The sequence below is a fragment of the Natrix helvetica genome (genome assembly GCF_964273705.1).
Source record: "Natrix helvetica genome assembly, chromosome: 1".
NCBI classification, from domain to species: Eukaryota; Metazoa; Chordata; class Lepidosauria; order Squamata; family Natricidae; genus Natrix; species Natrix helvetica.
The window spans coordinates 367,807,990-367,827,757 of NC_138548.1; positions in this window are offsets into that span (position 1 = coordinate 367,807,990).

Consider the following 19,768-nt stretch of genomic DNA (forward strand, 5'->3'; position numbering starts at 1 on the left):
TAAACAAAGAACATCTCCTTCAAGGTTGACTGATTTGTAAGGAAATTTTCTTTGACGTCTTAACTGAAAGTTGGTTTTGAGCTACTTTCCATATATATATATTTATTGTTTTTACATTTAAAACAATGCAATGCTGCGGGGTCAGGGTGATCAAATATTCACATTATGTACAGCTAGTTTCAACCATTAAAAGTTATTCTACTTGATACATTGTCTGTCCTTCTGTTCGATCGCCATATATACGTTTATTCCAGTCTTGTCATCTTAACTTATACCAGTCATAAAATCTATTCCATACCTCAAAATATTCTGATTCCCCTTTATTTTTAAGTTCCAAAGTGAGCCTATCTGCTTCTGCACAGGCCAACACTTTTCTGATTATATCTAGCTCTGATGGTGTATTTTCTTTTTTCCAATGCTGTGCATAGATTATGCGCGCTGCAGTCAGTATATGTATAATTAGATAGATTGTATCTTTCTTAAACTTTTCTTTATACGCCGTAGCCAATGTTAATTTCTGATTAAGTATCCAAAGTTTTTCCCACTTAGCCAATTCCACATTGTAACCGAAATTTTTCGCCCAGGCGACCATGTTTTCTTTGACATGTTCTTCCTGTAGTTTCGCCAGTCCGGCTTCCGACCTGGGCACAGCACAGAGACAGCCTTGGTCGCGCTGGTTGATGATCTCTGGAGGGCCAGAGATAGAGGTTGCTCCTCTATCCTGGTCCTATTAGATCTCTCAGCGGCTTTTGATACCATCGACCATGGTATCCTATTGCGCCGGCTGGAGGGGATGGGAGTCGGAGGCACCGTTTTACGGTGGTTCGGCTCCTACCTCTCCGACCGGTCGCAATGTGTGTTGACAGGGGGGCAGAGGTCGACCCTAAGGTCACTCACTTGTGGGGTGCCGCAGGGGTCGTCCTCTCGCCCCTCCTGTTCAACGCATATGTGAAGCCGCTGGGGGAGATCATCCGTGGTTTTGGGGTTGAATATCATCTGTACGCTGATGATACTCAGCTGTACGTTTCAACCCCAAACCACCCCAGTGAGGCTGTCGAAGTGATGTCCCGGTGTTTGGAAGCCGTCGGGGTCTGGATGGGGGACAACAGACTCAAACTCAACCCCTCCAAGACTGAGTGGCTGTTGCTACCGGCACCTCGGTTCAGTCAGCTGATTCCAGCGCTGGCCATAGGGGACGAACAGCTGCCCCCTGTGGAATGGGTGCGCAATTTGGGCGTCCTCCTAGATGCCCGGCTGTCAATGGATGACCATGTGGCAGCCGTGGCAAGGGGGGCGTTCCACCAGGTTCGCCTGGTGCGCCAATTGCACCCCCTCCTGGACCGGGATGCCCTGCGCACGGTCACTCATGCACTGGTGACGTCTCGCCTGGACTACTGTAATGATCTCTACATGGGGCTTCCCTTGGGACGCGCCCGAAGACTGCAGCTAGTCCAGAACGCAGCCGCGCGGGCAGTCATGGGGAGTACCAGGTACTCCCATGTAACACCGCTCCTGAGCGAGCTGCACTGGCTGCCTGTGGTCTTTCGGGTGCGGATAAGAATCTGGTGGATTACCTCAGAGAAAGGAGTTTGTGCTACCAGATATTTCTTCTTTTAATTTGATTTATATATATTTTTTCTTGGAATGTATTTATATACAATTTAATGAGGTTTTCCTGTCTCTCAGTATCAAATCTCATCTAAAGGATTTCTTGAAATTTGAAAGAGTATGAAAAAAAAATATTACTTTGTTTTCTCAGATACTGAAAAATGTACAAAATGCCCAGGTGAACAATATCCAAACAAGAATCGAGTCAAATGTGTCCCCAAAATAATAATCTTCCTGTTCTATGAAGAACATCTTGGCATCATCCTCATCTCCTTTGCCCTACTCTTATTCTTAACTACAGGCCTTGTTTTAATCCTATTCATTAAATACTTAGAAACTCCAATTGTCAAAGCCAACAACCGGGACCTCTCCTTCATCCTCCTGATCTCCCTCCTGCTTTGCTTCTTGTCTCCTCTCCTCTTCATCGGACAACCAAGGAAAGCCACCTGTCTTCTCCGACAAACAGTGTTCAGCATTGTCTTCTCAGTAGCTGTGTCTTCTGTGTTGGCCAAAACTATCATGGTGGTGCTGGCTTTCCTGGCCTCAAAACCAGGAAACAGGATGAGAAGATGGTTAGGAAAGAGCTTGGCCAACTCCATCATCCTTTCTTGTTCTGGTGTCCAAATTTTCATTTGTGCCCTTTGGCTGGGAGTTTCTCCTCCATTCCCTGATTCTGACATGCACTCCCAGCCTGGAGAGATCATCCTTCAGTGCAATGAAGGCTCTGTTATCATGTTTTATGTTGTCCTCGGCTACATGGGTTTCCTCGCTGTCATTTGCTTCATTGTGGCTTTCATGGCCAGAAACCTTCCTGGGGCCTTCAACGAAGCCAAACTGATAACTTTCAGCATGCTGGTCTTTTGCAGTGTCTGGGTCTCTTTCCTGCCCACCTACCTGAGCACCAAAGGAAAGTCTATGGTGGCTGTGCAAATCTTCTCCATTTTGTCCTCCAGTGCTGGACTGCTGGGCTGCATCTTCTTCCCCAAGTGCTACATTATTCTCCTGAGACCAGATCTAAACACAAAGGAACATCTAATGATAAAAGAAGGGAGCTGACAATGAAAATGTTTCTTAGAATCATAACGTTTATTTATTGATTACAGTTGATGTTGGTTTATATGCTTTCTTTGCCACTATTTGACAACTTATATTATTTAAAACTGAAAGAAAAAAAGTTAAATTAATCAAATTAAAATCTAAGATAATCATTAAACAATGAAATGAATTAATAGTTGATGTTTGTGTTTTTAAATTATAGATAACCCTCCTTTACCTTCAGCAGACTGGTTAGGAAATATTTGCCTTAAGCAACCCGTGAAGGGACTACACACATAAGCCATTTCCTGGGCTTTGGACTGCTTTAAACTTGGTGGGAAACTTCAAAGTTAGTTACGAGGGTCTCAGCCTCATCTTCATGGTTCTTTCATAATTCAGAGCCTTTCCCCTTCCCCATCTAGAACAGGCTGCCCTGGAGAGGTTCTCCTTAGGAAAAAAAAAACACTGGATGATTTCAGACTTTGGACTTCCCTCGCCACTAAAGATCAGGGCTCTCTGTCTTCCTTCACATCAAAGTGTTTTACCCTGGGGAAAATAAGATCTGAATACAAATGCAGCCATGTTTCTGCTTGCAGGGGTCACCCACCACCACGAGAGCCCCCTTTCCCATCTCCTTTCCCCCAGATATGAGCTCTTTCTTCAAGGGTACAAACCTCTCCTTATGACCCCACAAGCTCTCTTTCTGGTATAGAAGTGTTGGGTGTCCTGTATCTATCCAGATGTGGCTTGGTGACATCTTCCCCTCTGGCTGGAGGCCTCCCTTCCTTCAATAATGCCCTCCTGCAGTGCTTGGGCCTGATCCCCATTGCCTCCTGGAAGTGGCCCCCATTTTCCATACTCTGAGAAGATCTTGGAGAAATGGTGGCTGCTTTGGAAGCTTCCCACCCTGATCCTCAGGCTGTTGGGAGGCTGCAAACCTCCCATGGCTCTTTCTAGCTTTGGGAAACCAGGCACTGCATGCTGAAGAGCAGCTTCAGGACAAATTTCCTGAAACCTTTTCCATTCTTTTATCCCATCTTTCTCCCACCAAAACCCAAATTTCTTTAATAAAGGACACACACACACAAACACACACACATACAACCAAAGCTGGGAGAGAGAAACTTGTTCATCTTTCACTCCTCCCCCAGCCCCGAATTAGGTGCTAAAACTAAACTGTCATGACATTTCTCCTTACTTCTAGGTTGGCTCCAAATTGGTTACTTTGACTGCAGAGTCAAAAAGGAGAGAAAAGGCAGGAGTTTGTCTGAGCTAAGCTTGGTTGATGCAATGAAGGGGTTTGTTGGGCAATTCCTATTGTGGCTGAGGGCTGATCCTGCCTTTGTTCAGACCTTGCTGCTGGGAGTTTGCTTATGAATAGAGCTAGCTATCTCTTTATCTCTGAAGTGCTGACATCTTCTGAGGGCTATTAAGGAAGGTGGGGGCTGCTTCCCAAGAGCACATTTCTCCATTTCTCATCCGGGGAAATATAATAGAGTCTGCATTTTCAATATTTCTCAAAGTATTTCCTTCTTCTAGGAGAGGGGTGGATGCTAACTTTCTACACAACTGAGGAGACGTTTCCTCCCCTCTGGAAACAAATAGGCTTCAGTGAGAAATGGCAGCCAACGTAATGGACAAAGTTAGCTCTTCTGCACATCAACCTGGCATATAGAAACTAAAGCTTGAGCCTGGGGCCACCACAGATCTGGTAGCAGGCACTGAGAGTGGAAGCTGAGGGCCATGCAGTGGGACAACTTTCAAATAATGGAAATGGGAATATTGGTCCTCCTGTGACTCCTTATTGTGAGGATGGACCTGCCCATCCCATCACCAGCTTCCCCTCTCACTCAAACTCCCATTTCTCCCTTCCAGGCTGAGCTGTAGATATTAACATTTCCGCTGGAGATAGGAAACATAATCCATACACAATCAGCCAAGGAAACACAGAACACGGGGATTCTGAACTGCACCCTTGAAGCACTTGGAGGTCTTCTTGGGGGGGGGGGAGTTTCAAATAAAGCCTCAGAGATGGGAATGTCACAATAGTCACACCTACACAACCAGAGGAACTGCTACAAGGTCTTCCTAAACCAACCTCTGGGTGGCTGTGGCAAGAAATCTGCCACCATCTCAACTGCAGACCTCTCAGCACCATTTTATTATTCAAACTAAGCAACGTCAACATTTAATGGCTCTCATTGTATCAATATGGAAAAACACAGAGAGTGTCAAGGTAACTAAAACAAAAACTTCCATCCACTCCATAATTTCCTCTCTCTTAGCCAATATGCAGTCCAAAGGCTGTCAGTTTCCTGTCACTCAGTCAGCTCTCATGCAAATTGATATTTCTAGAACCGATGGCAAATTTCACTTCAATTACAAGGAATTATAAAGTCAGCTCTAATTTGGTGTTAATACATGGAAGTTTCCTGGGGAAAAAATCAAGAACTCTTATCATTAGGTTGGGTTGAAGTATTCTGATTGCTTCCATGGAGTGAAAGCACAGGGAGCACTAAAGTTAAGTGGCACCAACCTAGAATGACACCAAACTCCATAACTCTGAGTGATCTTCCCTAGCAATCTCTGGAGGCAAGAGGCCACATTGAAGGACAGCAGAAGTCACTTTGCTGGATGTTGAAGTATCTTGCTCCAGCATCACTTTCTGGATATGTCCTAACAGGAAGGAGTAAAGCCACTACAGACGAATGCCGAATGTGGTTTTTTACTGATATGAAATATATAAATATGTCAGGTACTGAGGATTTAATAGCTGCCAGCTGATGTAAGGTTGTAAACTGTAATCTGTAGGCTGATGCAATGAGGATGATTCAGCAATACTTGCATCACCTCTTTAAGACTCTAGTGGGGTGGAGACTCTGGTGAGGTGTCTTTATACAGGTGGCCATTAGGGGGCGTTTCTCTCTCTCTTCATGTATCTCATTACTCTCCTTGTGTTCGTACCTGAGTGGTAAGGCATTTATCTCCATCTGCATGTCTGTATATATTTGTATATAAACCACTATTAACTGTATAAAGGCTCTGTGTGCTGTGTGCTGTGTTTTGCTCCTGGGGTTTATCCCATAATAATAGTCATGCTGTCAAAACTCTGACAAAATATTTTCACTAAGATTTTCTCTAGCTACCCTCCCTTACATGGAAGAAGTTCAGGGTCCCAAGAGATGTTTGTTCTCACTATAATTATCTTCATACAGGCCTTGAGATCATTTCTCCTTCTTCTCCAGTGACTGTCTTTGATCAGACTGAAGCAACATGGAAGGGTTCTTGCATTAGAAAAGTATAAATAACAGAGGTTATGCTCTTTGTGGCTCCAGTTATGGGACAGGTAGGAGCTGTGCTGTTGAATGTACTTTCCATTTCTTCCAGGTGAATCTTGGCTTGTCTCTGTTTGAATCAGGAAAGCCACAGAATATTCCATCCTTTGAGAGTCTTTGAATTCTTCTAATTCTTTTTTAGAAACAGGAAGGAGAATGATTCAGCCCCAGCAATTATGGACCTCCTGCTTCTGCTTCTGATGCTGCTGCTGGTGTCTCAGCCAGTCTCTGGGAAACATAGATTGAAGTGCCCACTGAATTTGGACCACCAGGATGGAGAAAAGCCATGGAGCTATTATAGCCAAGGAGATCTTCTCCTTGGTATAGTCGTTTCTCCATCAAAAATAACACCTGCAATATTACCTTTCAACATGGCTCCTTCTAGACAGATTCAGTTGTAAGTCATTCACTGTGATGGAGATTCATTCCCTCCATTTGCAGTTCTAATACTCATTGATTCTTATTATTTTACTTACTCCTATATTACAGGACCTGACTAATTTGTTGAAGCCTTTTGATTTCCACAGCCTCTCACTTTTGTCTTATTTTCTGGGAGAGGCTCAAATCCAAACATGAGGAAAATAAAACCTGAAAGAAGTCCACATTATTTTCCTTTCTATGTTCAATCCTCAATTCATCAATTGAATTCTGAGTTTTGCTTAAAGTAGTGATTGTTGTAGTTTCCCCTGCAAAGCTCATTTCCATATTTTTATACCGACTGATTAATATTCTATTCTCTGATTTTTATAGGAATAGAGGATGATTTGTTTTTAGAATAGCTTTTCCGGGTCACTGATCAAATATCTTCTTCCTTTTATGATAGTTCTGCTTTAATGGATGAATTATTCTACAACCTGTTTACTTGGCAGATGGAAATTAGTACAGATGCAAATAATAGTATATTTCTGATTTTTTAAAATCCTTTTGGAGAACTATCTCCATGCAATAATCTCAACACTCAGAAATATTAATGGGTGACTATCATTTGCCTATCGTTTTGGATCAATATTGGTTTAAGCCTCAGTTAGCTTATGGAGAAAAAAGGATTAAATAGAGACAATGTGTTTAGTTTTTGCTGTTGATAATCCTAATATTAATATGAGCATGGTCTTACACTAGTTCACCTTATGGAAAAGAAAAAATACTACGTATGATTTTAAATATTGAGGTGTTTAACAAAAATCACCACCTTCTGCACAATCACACACTTGCCTACATCCTCTATGACAACTATCTGAACACACTTGGCACTTCAGATGCCCTCCTAGATATGTTGTCTACTGGAGAAGCCAATGTTCCCAACTACAGCTGTGGAAGGAAGGACAATCTTTTGGTGATTCTTGATGGAGCTAACAGAGACTTCTCCATCCAGATGTCAACATTAGTCGGCCCCTACAAAATCGCCCAGGTTTGTGTTTGTGTTTTACTATCTCGTAAAGTGAGTGGATTGTTGGTGTGTGAGTGATAGATCCAGCCATTTATTGACTATAGAATTCAAGAGCTGCTTTTCACCATGGCCATTGTAGGTTTCATGGTTGGGGATTGAGATAATAGTGCGTAAGGAGAATGGATCAAAACAGAAATATCTACTCATGAGACCCTCCTTCTTGCTTTGAGGGCTTCTGCTGCACACTTGTGAAGATGAGTTTTGTGTTCAATCAAAGGGTCTTTCTACCAGAGGAAAGTGCAGCACTGAAGGAAAACTCTCATTTCTTTCGTGATATTTCCAAAGTAATGATACTATCAAACATGAATTAACCATTTTATAAAAGAATTACAAATATGTTAGCCAAAATGTCAACTATTTTTTGCCCTAAAATGCTCATGTTTTAAAATTCATCCTTCAATGTTTTTGAGAACAATATTGCCTCTGGAGGGGACTTTCTAACAGTTGAACAATTTAAGAAATATCCCAACTGGTGGGACATTCTACTGGCAGGTTTGTTTACATGTATAAATAATTACTGCCATGCCCATTTGGGTCAAAGATGGAAATTATAGTTTGTATAATTGTAGTTCGTACTGAGGATAAATTTCCCCACAGTTGGGACAATTAATCAGTGGAACAACTTTCCTCCAGAAGTTGAGAATAATCCAACACTGGAAGTTTTTAAGAAGACGTTGGATAAACATTTGTCTGAAGCGGTGTAGGGTTTCCTACCTAGGCAGGGGGTTGGACTAGAAGACATGCCAGTTTCCCCTTCAATAGAGCTGACAGTGGCAGATGAAAAGGGCATTCCTTGTAGAAGAACCAGAATCAGATTTGATCCACTGTTGGTAATTGCGTTGCCTTGAACCATCTAACTATGAAAAATATCAGTCAGAGGAAAGAATGCCTCTGCTGCCTTTATAGCATTTGACACAGTAAACAAAGGAATATTATGGAGGAAACTGATGGCTTTTGCAACGGAGCTCAGAATGTTGACCCTGCTCAAAGCCCTTTCTACAAGCATTGGTGGGTGAGAACAATTAACCAGGGAAACAGCCTCATGAAGCTGATCCTGTCTAACTACTGGAGGTTTTCCAAAAGAGCTGGGCATTCATAATTGGAATGGCATATGATCTGCTCTATGAGCAGAGGGTTGGACTAGAAGACCTCCAAGATCCCTTCCATCCCAATTATTTCATGTTCCACATTCAATTGTTTGAGAGTGTGTTTTAGGACAGAATTCCCCAATGTTTCCAGCTTTGCAGATTGAAAAGGAGGGCAGAGGGGACCTTTCTGTGCAAACAGCTGGCTTAAATAGAGCTCCTGTGCACATGCTCGCACGCTGCTCAGGCAAGTGAGGATGCACTTGTGCAAATGGATGTTTGTAATCCGTTTCTATGGCCTCATTGCAATCCCCTCATGGACCACTAGTCAGCCTTGGCTCATTGGCTGGGGAGCCCTGTTTTAGGATCCATGAAGCCCTGAGAAGTAGGACTGATCCTTACCAGAAGGTAAAACAAGGCTGCTGCCTAAATGACATTTGGGTTTCATATACTGTTAAGAAGATTTGACTTCTCCTCTCATAAGAATTACCTGATTATTTCTAACTCAAAATCAAAAGTTACGATGTTTGGAAAATGGTATCATTGCCACATAGGGCTATTTGATGATGAGTCAATAGAGGAAGTTCACGCCTTTCCTTACCTAGGAGTATTTTTCTCTGTGACTGGATCTTGGCTCCCTCCCATTGCAGGAGGTCATTTAGACCAAAGGGGCAAGTGAATGCACTGTTACTTCTTTTCTTTTTTTAATCACAACTATGCAGCTTCCTTAACCTACATTGTCAAAGTCATCCTCTGAGAAGAATCTTCTGCTGCCTTCAGAGCTGAATGGGGAATGTATACAATTTATAAAATTAGGGCATGCATTTTTTAAAATAAAATTAATGATATGCAAACTGTCATAGTCCCAAAACTCTGTTAGAAGAAACAAATTTCAATTTAAAAGTTCTTGAAGTGTGCAACTGATAAATTATATTGGAAACTGTGGTCTCCCTGTCTTTTTACAATTGGAGAAAATTTTTAAAAAAAATGCTGGAAGAGAATCAAGGTTGGCAAAACAGAGAAAGATCATAGCTCTACTCAGTAAGGTTGGCATATTGAAATGCATCAGGTGCTACAAATGAACCTTCCAAGTATTGAGTTGAACCTTCCAAATCCCTTTCAGTGAACATACTTGTATTTATGGAGGTTCAGAGATAGAAGATGTAATACATCTATTACTTGAATGCTAATTATAAAAGAAAGCAGCAGATCAACTTCTTCGACTGCACCTATTGGGATCCTAATATTAAAAAAATGTATTTCCTGGGTGCTCAGAATTCAAAAATCACATATAATAAAACCCTTTTTGGAAGGAAATTATGGTCTGATTGTTGTAAATTCAGGGGTCATAAAAATACTATTTTCCTTCTTTATGCTTTTTCTATTGCACTATTTATTTTTTTTAAATCTACATTGAAATGATATTTTGTTAATGTTCTTCCTTTTATATTCTATATCTTGATAAGGCCCAATGACTAATCAAGAAGAAACTGTTCTAATATGTGCATGAGAAAAAAGTTGGATCCATTAAAAATTAAACATTAGAACTTGGTAAAACCCTAAATGTCACAAAATTCTTGACTCCTTTTTTCAGGTCAGTGATAGAATTGCTTCAGAGGCTCTGAGTGATAAAAATAAATTCCCTTTTTTCCATCCAATGGTCCCCAAAGAAGGACTTCAATACCCAGCAATTGTCCAACTGCTCCTCCATTTTGAATGGACCCTGATTGGCCTCTTTGCTCCAGACACAGAGAATGGAGAGCATTTCATGAGGACTTTTACTCCTATGCTTGTCAGGAATAGAATTTGTGTTGTTATATCACAACAATTCTCAACAACCACACACACAGCACCCCTCAGGGTTGCCATCTCTAAGTGGAGGCAAGTCAATGTCTTTGTTCACTTCATAGAGTTTGATCCCATTTTGGACAGAATTCGTCCCTTCCATTCAATACTTGAAGGTTTCCCAAGACCTATTGAAGGGAAGGTATGGATCATGACAATGGTTGGGGCCTATTCCACGGGTGACAACCCTCTTCTCAAGTATGTTCATAGTATTTGGACCTTTCCTTTTCAGTTTCAAAAGAATTGGAGTAAAGATGATGCCTATAAAGATGTTTTCTTTGTGGAACATGAATTTCAAAATGAGTATTTTCACTGTTCTGTTTCAAAACACGTCTTTTCTGTCAAAGGCCGAAAAAGATGCACCCAGAAAGCCCCAATGGAAACCCAAGAGAAACAGAAAAGGATGCAGATCCGAAATTCAGGTTATACTTACAGTGTCATTAAAATTCTTGCCCATGCCTTAAATTCTGCATCTAAATCCAAGAGGAGAAGGGAGAAGGGAGAAGAGAGGTTGGGGGCTCCAAGGCTGCAGCCATGGAAGGTAAGGGGTCCCAACAAGGATCCATCAGACTAAATTCCTTTTCAAAGTCTTTGGTGCTCTTTCATCTTAGTTGTTTAAGATCCTAAGCTTCTGCACAGCATCTTATACTTACTGGAAGAGCTCTGCACCCTCCCTTCTACAACCAAGATGTTTTGCATATTCTCCCCCCAAAAAAATCTTCCCAGCCTTTTTCTGATTTTTTTAGCTTCTGTAAACCACCATGTCTCTTCTCCATGTAGTCTTTCCTCAAGGCTAAAAGCAGCTCGTTTGATCTCTTCCTCGCCTCCTTTGTCCTTCCCTAAAGCAGAGGAATTTTTTCTTCTCCAAGTGTGGCTCCTTCAAGAGGACTTTTATGATTCAACTGGGTCATTAATGACATTATTGTCAAATTAATAATATGGTTATTATCTTATCATTAAAACATTACTACTAGCTTATTATAATCAGTAATCATTCCACATGTAGAATAATGTGAGAAAAATTATGAATGAAATCTTAGAGAAAGATATAGATTGTGGATGCCATTCATTGGTGTTATATAAAATGCAATGATATATCAAGTCCTAGATGCTATAAATTAGTTTCCAATTGGATTTTACATAGGCACACCTCTGTGTCTTAAAATCATATTTTTATTTGCTGGAAGCTTGGAATTTTTAAAGGTGATCAAAATAACTTCTATAATTTCTGTATCACAAAATCATGATTTATCTACTTCCTTTTTAACATGAAAATATCAAAGAAGCAATGACCAAGGTCTAAATGTTTTATCAATTTTATCAGTAAGATTACAATTCAATTGAGTACAATTTTAAAGACAGTTGTATCCACTTCATTATCATGCCATCCAGTGCTCTATTAAGAAGATCCCCATTCACCACACCAGGAAGGATTTTGTTGACTCTTTGCTAAAATCAAAGTTATACCACCAGCATTCACACAGTTTAATAAGGAAGTGTGATGATATGTGGGAATGAATTTGGAGGATGAGAGAAAGAGATGCTGCATAGGGAAGGATTGGATAAGATGTGGGGGAGGAAACCATCAGCTGCATAACAGCAGAAACTCAGATAAGATCTGTCAAATGAGTTCATTAAAAGATTTGAACCTTCGCATTGTTAATATAGTCCTAAAATAAAGTAGAATTTGTTCATCTGATAATTCCCCCCCTCTGCTCTACTTGAATGAAGATTAGCCTTGCAACTATATCTGCTTAAGAAATCCTTGCTTTCTGCTAATCACCCTGTTTTTTACCCCTAAGATGTTTATGATTACTGTAGTTATTTGTGTTTTTTCTTCAATTAATTTGTGACCTTTCCTAAAATTGACAATTTTAGTCAATTATATTGTCAGTGTTTCAAGTAATTGTTGAAAGTAGAAATCCAAGGCAGAGAGATTCCTCAAAGAACAGTTTATTGGATACATTATATTGGCACAATGTTGAAAGCCGACTCTGAAAGGTCCCATGGTTTTCACCTAATTAAAAAGTGAAAGTTCCTCCTGTCCCCCAAGTCATCAGTCACATTGTCCAATAAAGGTGCTGGCAGGTTGCTTGGTTACTCCACTTCTCCTCTCTAAGCCACCTGTTGGAATGACCTTGGTTCTCATAGGATTTTTTTTTTTTGACCTCAAAACCCCAGCTATCTAATTTTCCCCCTCCCTGTCCCTTCTTCTTCCTTGTGGCAACCCTGAAGCCAAAAAGATGGCCTCAGCCAGGTTCACTTCAAGGTTGACATATATCTTCTCACTATACTTTTTGTCAATATACTAAGTGATTGAGAACTATCACTGAACCTTTGTTCTTGAGTTTTGAAGATAGTGGCAACACTTGTTCTCCCAACTCACAATATTTAGAAGTTAAACAATCACAGAAGAAAGATTCAAATGTAAAAAAAAGCCATGTGAGATTGAAAAAAAACAAGATTTCTGCCTTTAAAATTCCTGGATGTTTCCATTCTAGTTCCATCCATTTCTAAAGAAGAAGGAATTGTATAATCTTTCCCTGCTGAATTTGTACTTGGATCAACATGGAGAAGTAGCAGCAGATCTGTGGATCATTAGTAGGGTGATTCTTCCCAAGAAGGATCCCATTGACAAGCATTTGGGGAATTTTGAAAGCAAGAGATTGATAATCAACCAAAATACGTTGTCACAATTAAAGTTGCTCAACAAGGTGGGAAAAATGTTGATGTCTTTTCTTCATTTTTCCAAAGAATCAGGACCTTTTTCAAGGGGGCTAAACCTAGTCAAAAAAGTGGGTATCCTGCATTGAGAATTGAATGTGAGGAATAAAACTTCTATAATTATATTAGATAGATAGAGGGGCTTCAATTCTTTTTTTAATTATTATTTTTTTCCTTCTACAATACCTTACAATCATTATATCAACATTATTATGTCATCATACCTGTGCATGTAAATATTATTTTGCTTCTATGTTTATAAACCTTTATACACAGTTCTCTCTCTCTCTCTCTCTCTCTCTCTCTCTCTCTCTCTCTCTCTCTCTCTCTCTCTGTCTCACTATATATATGTTGTATTTGTGCTGATAAATAAATAAATTTAGGCATGCCAGGGGTTGTAACACAAATACATATATATATATATATATATATATATATATATATATATATATATATATATATATATATATATACATATACATATACATATACATATACATATACATATACATATACATATACATATACATATACATATACATATACATATACATATACATATACATATACATATATATATATATATATATATATATATATATATATATATAGTTTTTTGGCTTAATTAATTTTATTCTTGCTTTGCAGCCATTTGAACCAATTGTTCCAAATTTCATAATATTCCGACTCTTCTTTGTCTTTTAATTTTAGTGTTAATTTGTCCATCTCTGCACAATTCAAAAAAATTTGTATCACTAATTCATCCAAGGGGATATTATTTTGTTTCCAGCATTGGGCAAATGCTATTCTAGCTGTGGTCAGCAGATGTGTTAATATGTACTTAATTTTCTTTGTATTTTTCCCTTTGATTATTCCCAGCAGAAAGAGTTCGGGTGTTAGGGTTCTAAATACCATGCAGAAATAAATCATTGTCCAAGGCAAAACATCCTTTAAGGTCCAATTTATTCCACAGGCAATTTAGCACGGCTATGGAAATTTCAACTCTGGAAGTACACCCTCAGTTGAAAGTTCATGATCTCTCCCCACACCCACAAATCCATCACATGTTCCAATCATCATCTTCCACGCTGGCATGTACACCCATCTTCTTCCGGCCAGGTGTCGAGGTGCTGAGACAAAAGATGACCTTGGCTTCTACAAAAGAATGTCAACAATCCATTCTACAATCCTACTCCTTTCTATTCCCCCCTCCCAACTACTACACTATTGAAACAGCATAGAAAATTATAAGAAAGTGTGGCAGGCCAAAGATCCTAAAAAGAACATAACTACAGGCCTGACAGGCGGCCTCTCCTCAAAAGAAAAACGTTTCCTGCAAAGAGAATAACATAAAAGTTAACATAACAAAATTAACCACCTTTTCTCCACCCAGGGGAACCCCTTGACCTCTCGGGAAACTTCCCATTGACTTGCTTTCCTAACTTCTCCACTTTTAGGTTCCCACTGTTCACCCAATTAGCTTCAGACCAAGGGTAACCCTTCCAATGCACTAAGTACTGTAAGCAACCCCTATTCAGCCTGAAATCTACAATTTTTTCCACCTCAGATTGTGTTTCCCCTTCCATCACTACAGGAGGAGATTGAGCTTGGGTGGATGCTCTTCTGTTAGACCCAATTACTGGTTTCAACAAGCTACAATGAAATTCTGGGTCAATTTCCCCTAGACTTCTGGGTAGACTGAGTTGAACTGTAACTGAGTTAACTATCTTCACTATTGGGAATGGACCTAGAAATTTTGGACCCAATTCCTTGCTAAGCATTTCTAATCTTATGTATTTGGTAGATACAAAAACATTGTCCCCCACACGGTAGGGGTTTAGGAGTGAGCGACGTTGATCATCTTGCTTCTGGTAGGCTTCTGCCGCAACTGCTAGAGCCTTCTTCGTATTCTCCCATCCTTTCTTTAGCATGCCCATCCATTCACTCAAAGACATGAAAGAAGGAGGTTCTCTAGGCAACTCAGGCATGGCAACGACTTCCATGCCACTGGTAATCTGGAAACCCGCTAATCCTCTGCTGCTGTGGACCGCATCGTTGTACGCCACTTCGGCGAAAGGTAGCAAGTCCGACCAGTTGTCGTGCTGATAGTCCACAAAACACCTGATGTATTGTTCCACCACCGCATTGGCTCCCTCTGCTGCGCCGTTCATGCTGGGATGAACCTCTGAGCTCAGTTCTTGTGTGGACCCAATAGATCTCAGGACCTCTCTCCAGAACTTGGCTGTGAACTGGACTCCGCGGTCTGAAATGATCCTCTTGGGTACTCCGTGCAGGCGATAAATGTGTTTCACAAACATTTTCGCTAATTCGTTTGCGGATGGCAATCCTGAGCAAGCAATGAAGTGTGCCTGCTTAGAAAACAAATCAATCACAGTCCAAATTACTTTATGCCCACTGCTGTCTGGGAGTTCCATGATGAAGTCCATTGCGACCTCTTCCCATTGCCGTTTTGGGCTCTCTGCTGCAGGTGCTGTAGGTTCTGGGCTCTTGGATCCATTCATCCACGTTTGCCCTTCTTCCTCCTCCGAGGCCTCCCCCTTGGTAGGACTCTTCGTCACCTGAAGTTGAGGGTCCTCTTCCAGAGGTCGGTTGGGCATTTCCCCCTCCGAGGCCTCCCCCTTAGTTGGACTCTTTGTCACCTTCAGTTGGGGATCCTCCTCTGGAAATGGTTTGCCCTTTTCCTCTTCCGAGGCCTCCCCCTTGGTAGGACACTTTGTCACCTTAAGTTGGAGATCCTCTTCCAGAGGCTGTTGGCCCAGATGACTTTTCTGTGCGGGCATCTGGGGCCCTCTCTTAACCACCGTGGCAATTGGTACACACATTTGTTCTTCGGCAATTCCCTCCTCCGAGGCCTCCCCCTTGGTAGGACTCTTCGTCACCATAAGTTGGGGATCCTCTTCCAGAGGTCGTTTAGGCTTTTCCCCCTCCGAGGCCTCCCCCTTAGTTGGACTCTTTGTCACCTTAAGTTGGGGATCCTCCTCCGGAGAATGTCTGCCCTTTTCCTCTTCCGAGGCCTCCCCCTTGGTAGGACACTTCCTCACCTTAAGTTGGGGATCCTCTTCCAGAGGTTGTTGGCCCAGATGACTCTTCTGTGGTGGCATCTGGGACCCTCTCTTTACCGCCGTGGTGGTTGGTGCGCACGTTTGTGGCATTGGGGCTGGAGCCAAGCACTCTGACGCTCTGTGGCCAAGTTGACAACAATGGTGGCATTTAATTGGGCCCCACGAGGAATGGAACCTAGTTACATCTCTAAACTCAGGAACCGTTTCATCACACTGCCTTGCTCTCCAACTTGCAGCTGCCCCCTTGGTAAACCCTTCTTCCATGGTGGAGATTGCTTCTCTGTAGGAAGGAGGGGTAAGAACCACTTGGGGCCTTGCAGGTGCACATTTTCCCGCCATCCACAATGCAGGCCTCTGTTTGGTAATCCCTTCTTCCATGGAGATTTCTTCTCTGTAGGAAGGTCTGGTAAGAACCTTTTTGGGCCTTGCAGGGGAGACTGGAACCGGTGGGGAGGTCAATCCCTCGGTTGGCCACTGCCCAGCTTTCTGCCATGGTGCCATCTGCTGAGGGAGGGCATGTGCCCACTGGCATCCCTCCCATCCATGACCTGGGGTTAAGACCCATCCCGGGGTTGCCTGCTTCACAGGTTGCAGCTCAACCAATGATGGCTGGCTAGGGGGTTTTACGTGCCAAGGACCCTCCTGCTGGCTTGGAGGAGTTATGGGCCAAGTAGGTGCCCTTTGCTGGCTTGGAGCATTTCCCCATGCTGATGGCAAAGGAGTTTGTAAGTAGCATCTCTTCCATCCAAGTCCTGGGAGGAAAGCCCAATTTACTGCCCAATTTGCTTCATTTACTGGTTGCAGCCCCATTTGTGGTGGCTTGCAAGTGACAGATGCTGGAAAAATTTCTTCTTCCTGCCTCCCTTGAAATTCCCATTTTGAAAGGGAATCTTTCTCCCAGCTAATTGCAGGGCCACAAGCCATTTCATTTATTGCCGTCTGAAAGGAGCCCAAACCTCTGTTCTAGGTTTTTTTTTTTTTCCAAGCCTTGTTTCCAAGCTGGGGGGAAGGAGGGGGAGCATGCACTCACAATTTGCTGAAGAAATATTTCTGCCACCTTCCTTCGTCTTGTCGCGTCTCCTCCTGCATTCCTCCTGACTGAATTAAACTGGAAGCAGCATTCCATTGCCTTTGAAGTTCCGCGTTCAGCTTCTTATCACCAAAAGCTTCTCATTTATCTTCGCTGATATTTACGCTGTCCCGGTCAGCATTGGGAATGCCGAGACCCACATCACCAGATCTTCCATCACCAGCCCTTCCCCCTTGATAGGGGGAGGGAGCTAGTGAAATATTTTTAAAGTAGAGAGTTGAAATAATGTTAGGGTTCTAAATACCATGCAGAAATAAATCATTGTCCAAGGCAAAACATCCTTTAAGGTCCAATTTATTCCACAGGCAATTTAGCACGGCTATGGAAATTTCAACTCTGGAAGTACACCCTCAGTTGAAAGTTCATGATCTCTCCCCACACCCACAAATCCATCACATGTTCCAATCATCATCTTCCACGCTGGCATGTACACCCATCTTCTTCCGGCCAGGTGTCGAGGTGCTGAGACAAAAGATGACCTTGGCTTCTACAAAAGAATGTCAACAATCCATTCTACAATCCTACTCCTTTCTATTCCCCCCTCCCAACTACTACACTATTGAAACAGCATAGAAAATTATAAGAAAGTGTGGCAGGCCAAAGATCCTAAAAAGAACATAACTACAGGCCTGACATCGGGTTTGTATTTAATTTGTTCTCCTGTAATTTCTTACACCCATTTCCAAATTTTTGTCCAATATTTTTGAGTTTCTGGGCAGGTCCACCATATGTGACAGAAAGTCCCTTGTATTTTTTTACACTTTCAGCAGGTCGGATTCATGTTTGGGTACATTTTAGCCAATCTCGTTGGTGGTAAATGCCAATGATAAAACATTTTATACACATTTTCTTTGAGTGCTACTGATCATGTTAGTTTATAATTTGTGTTCCAAATTCTTTCCCAATCCACTAGATCTATACTGTGTCCAACGTTTTTGGCCCACGCTATCATGCAACCTTTAACTTTTTCTTATTCTAATGTTACTTTTAATAAATATTTGTAAATTTTTGTTATGAATTTATTTTACGGGCCAATTAAAATTTTATCTATTTGTTGTAATTCTGTGTATATTCCATATTCTTTTACATCTTTTTTGCATCTCGATTGTAGTTGAAGGTATGACCACCAGTCTATATTTATATTTTGTTCCTTTAATTCCTGATTTGTTTTCAAATTTCCTTGGATGTCTAAAATTTCACTATATCTAACCATTATCGATAGATCTAGTGCATTGGGATGTGTCATGGCTTCCATAGTGGAAAGCCATGTCGGTATTTTCATGTAGTATTTTTCCCTAATTTTATTCCAGACCTGTATCAGTGCATCTCTAATATAGTGTCTGTGAAAGTATTTTTGTTTCTTTTTACCCTCTTACCATAGGAAAAAGTGCCATCCCGTTTGCAAATCGTGGCCCTCTAATGTTAGTATTCTTTTAATTTTTAAATTTATCCAATCCCTAATCTATGTTAATGCTGCTGCTTTGTAATAAAGCTCCAAGTCAGGGAGTCCCATACCACCTCTGCTTCTGTCATCCTGTAGAGCTTTCAACTTTATCCTGGCTTTCTTCCCTTGTCATATAAATTTTAATATAATCTTGTTCAATTCAATTAAAAAAAATTCTAATTGTATGGGGATTGTTTGAAATAAGTATAATAGTTTTGGTAATACGTTCATTTTTATCGCTGCTATTTTCCCTAATACTGATAGTTGTAGTTTCCCCCATAATTCTAGATTTTTCTTTATTTGTTGCATTAATTTTGTATAATTATTTTCTTTTATAGTTGAGCACTTTGCAGTTAGCCATATTCCAAGAAACTTAACTTTCTTTGTCACTTGCAGTCCCATTATTCTTATTTGTTCTTCCTTCAAATTTTTAGTTATCATTTTAGTTTTTTCTCTATTAATCTTTAACCCTGCTACCTCTCCATATTTTTCTAATTCTCACATTAAACTATTTCCTGTTTCTAGCGGATATTCTATAATGAATACCAAATCCTCTGCAAAGGCCTGAATTTTATACTCCTGTCTTTTAATTTTAGTTCCTCTTATCTCCGAATTTTGTCTAATTCTTATTAGCAGACTTTCAAATGTCAGGATAAAGAGCAGAGGTAATAGTGGGCAACCCTGCCTTACTCCTTTCATTATTTTAAAGATCTCTGTTCTTTCCCCATTTAATAATATATTTGCCCTTTGGGTAGAGTATATCGTTTCCATTAATCTTTCAAATTGGTCCCCTAATTTCATATTCTTCATTTGTTGCATCATGAATTCCCAATTTAAATTGTCAAATGCCTTCTGTGCATCCAGAAAAACAAATACCACTTGTTTCTCTGGATGCACCTCATAGTACTCTAAAATATTTGCTACTATTCTGGTATTATTCCTAATTTGTCTTGTTGGGAGAAATCCATTTTGGTCTGGATGTATATAGTCATTTAATAGTTTTTTCAATGTCTCCGCTATTATTGTGAATATTTTATAGTTGGCATTTAACAATGAGATTGGCCTATAGTTT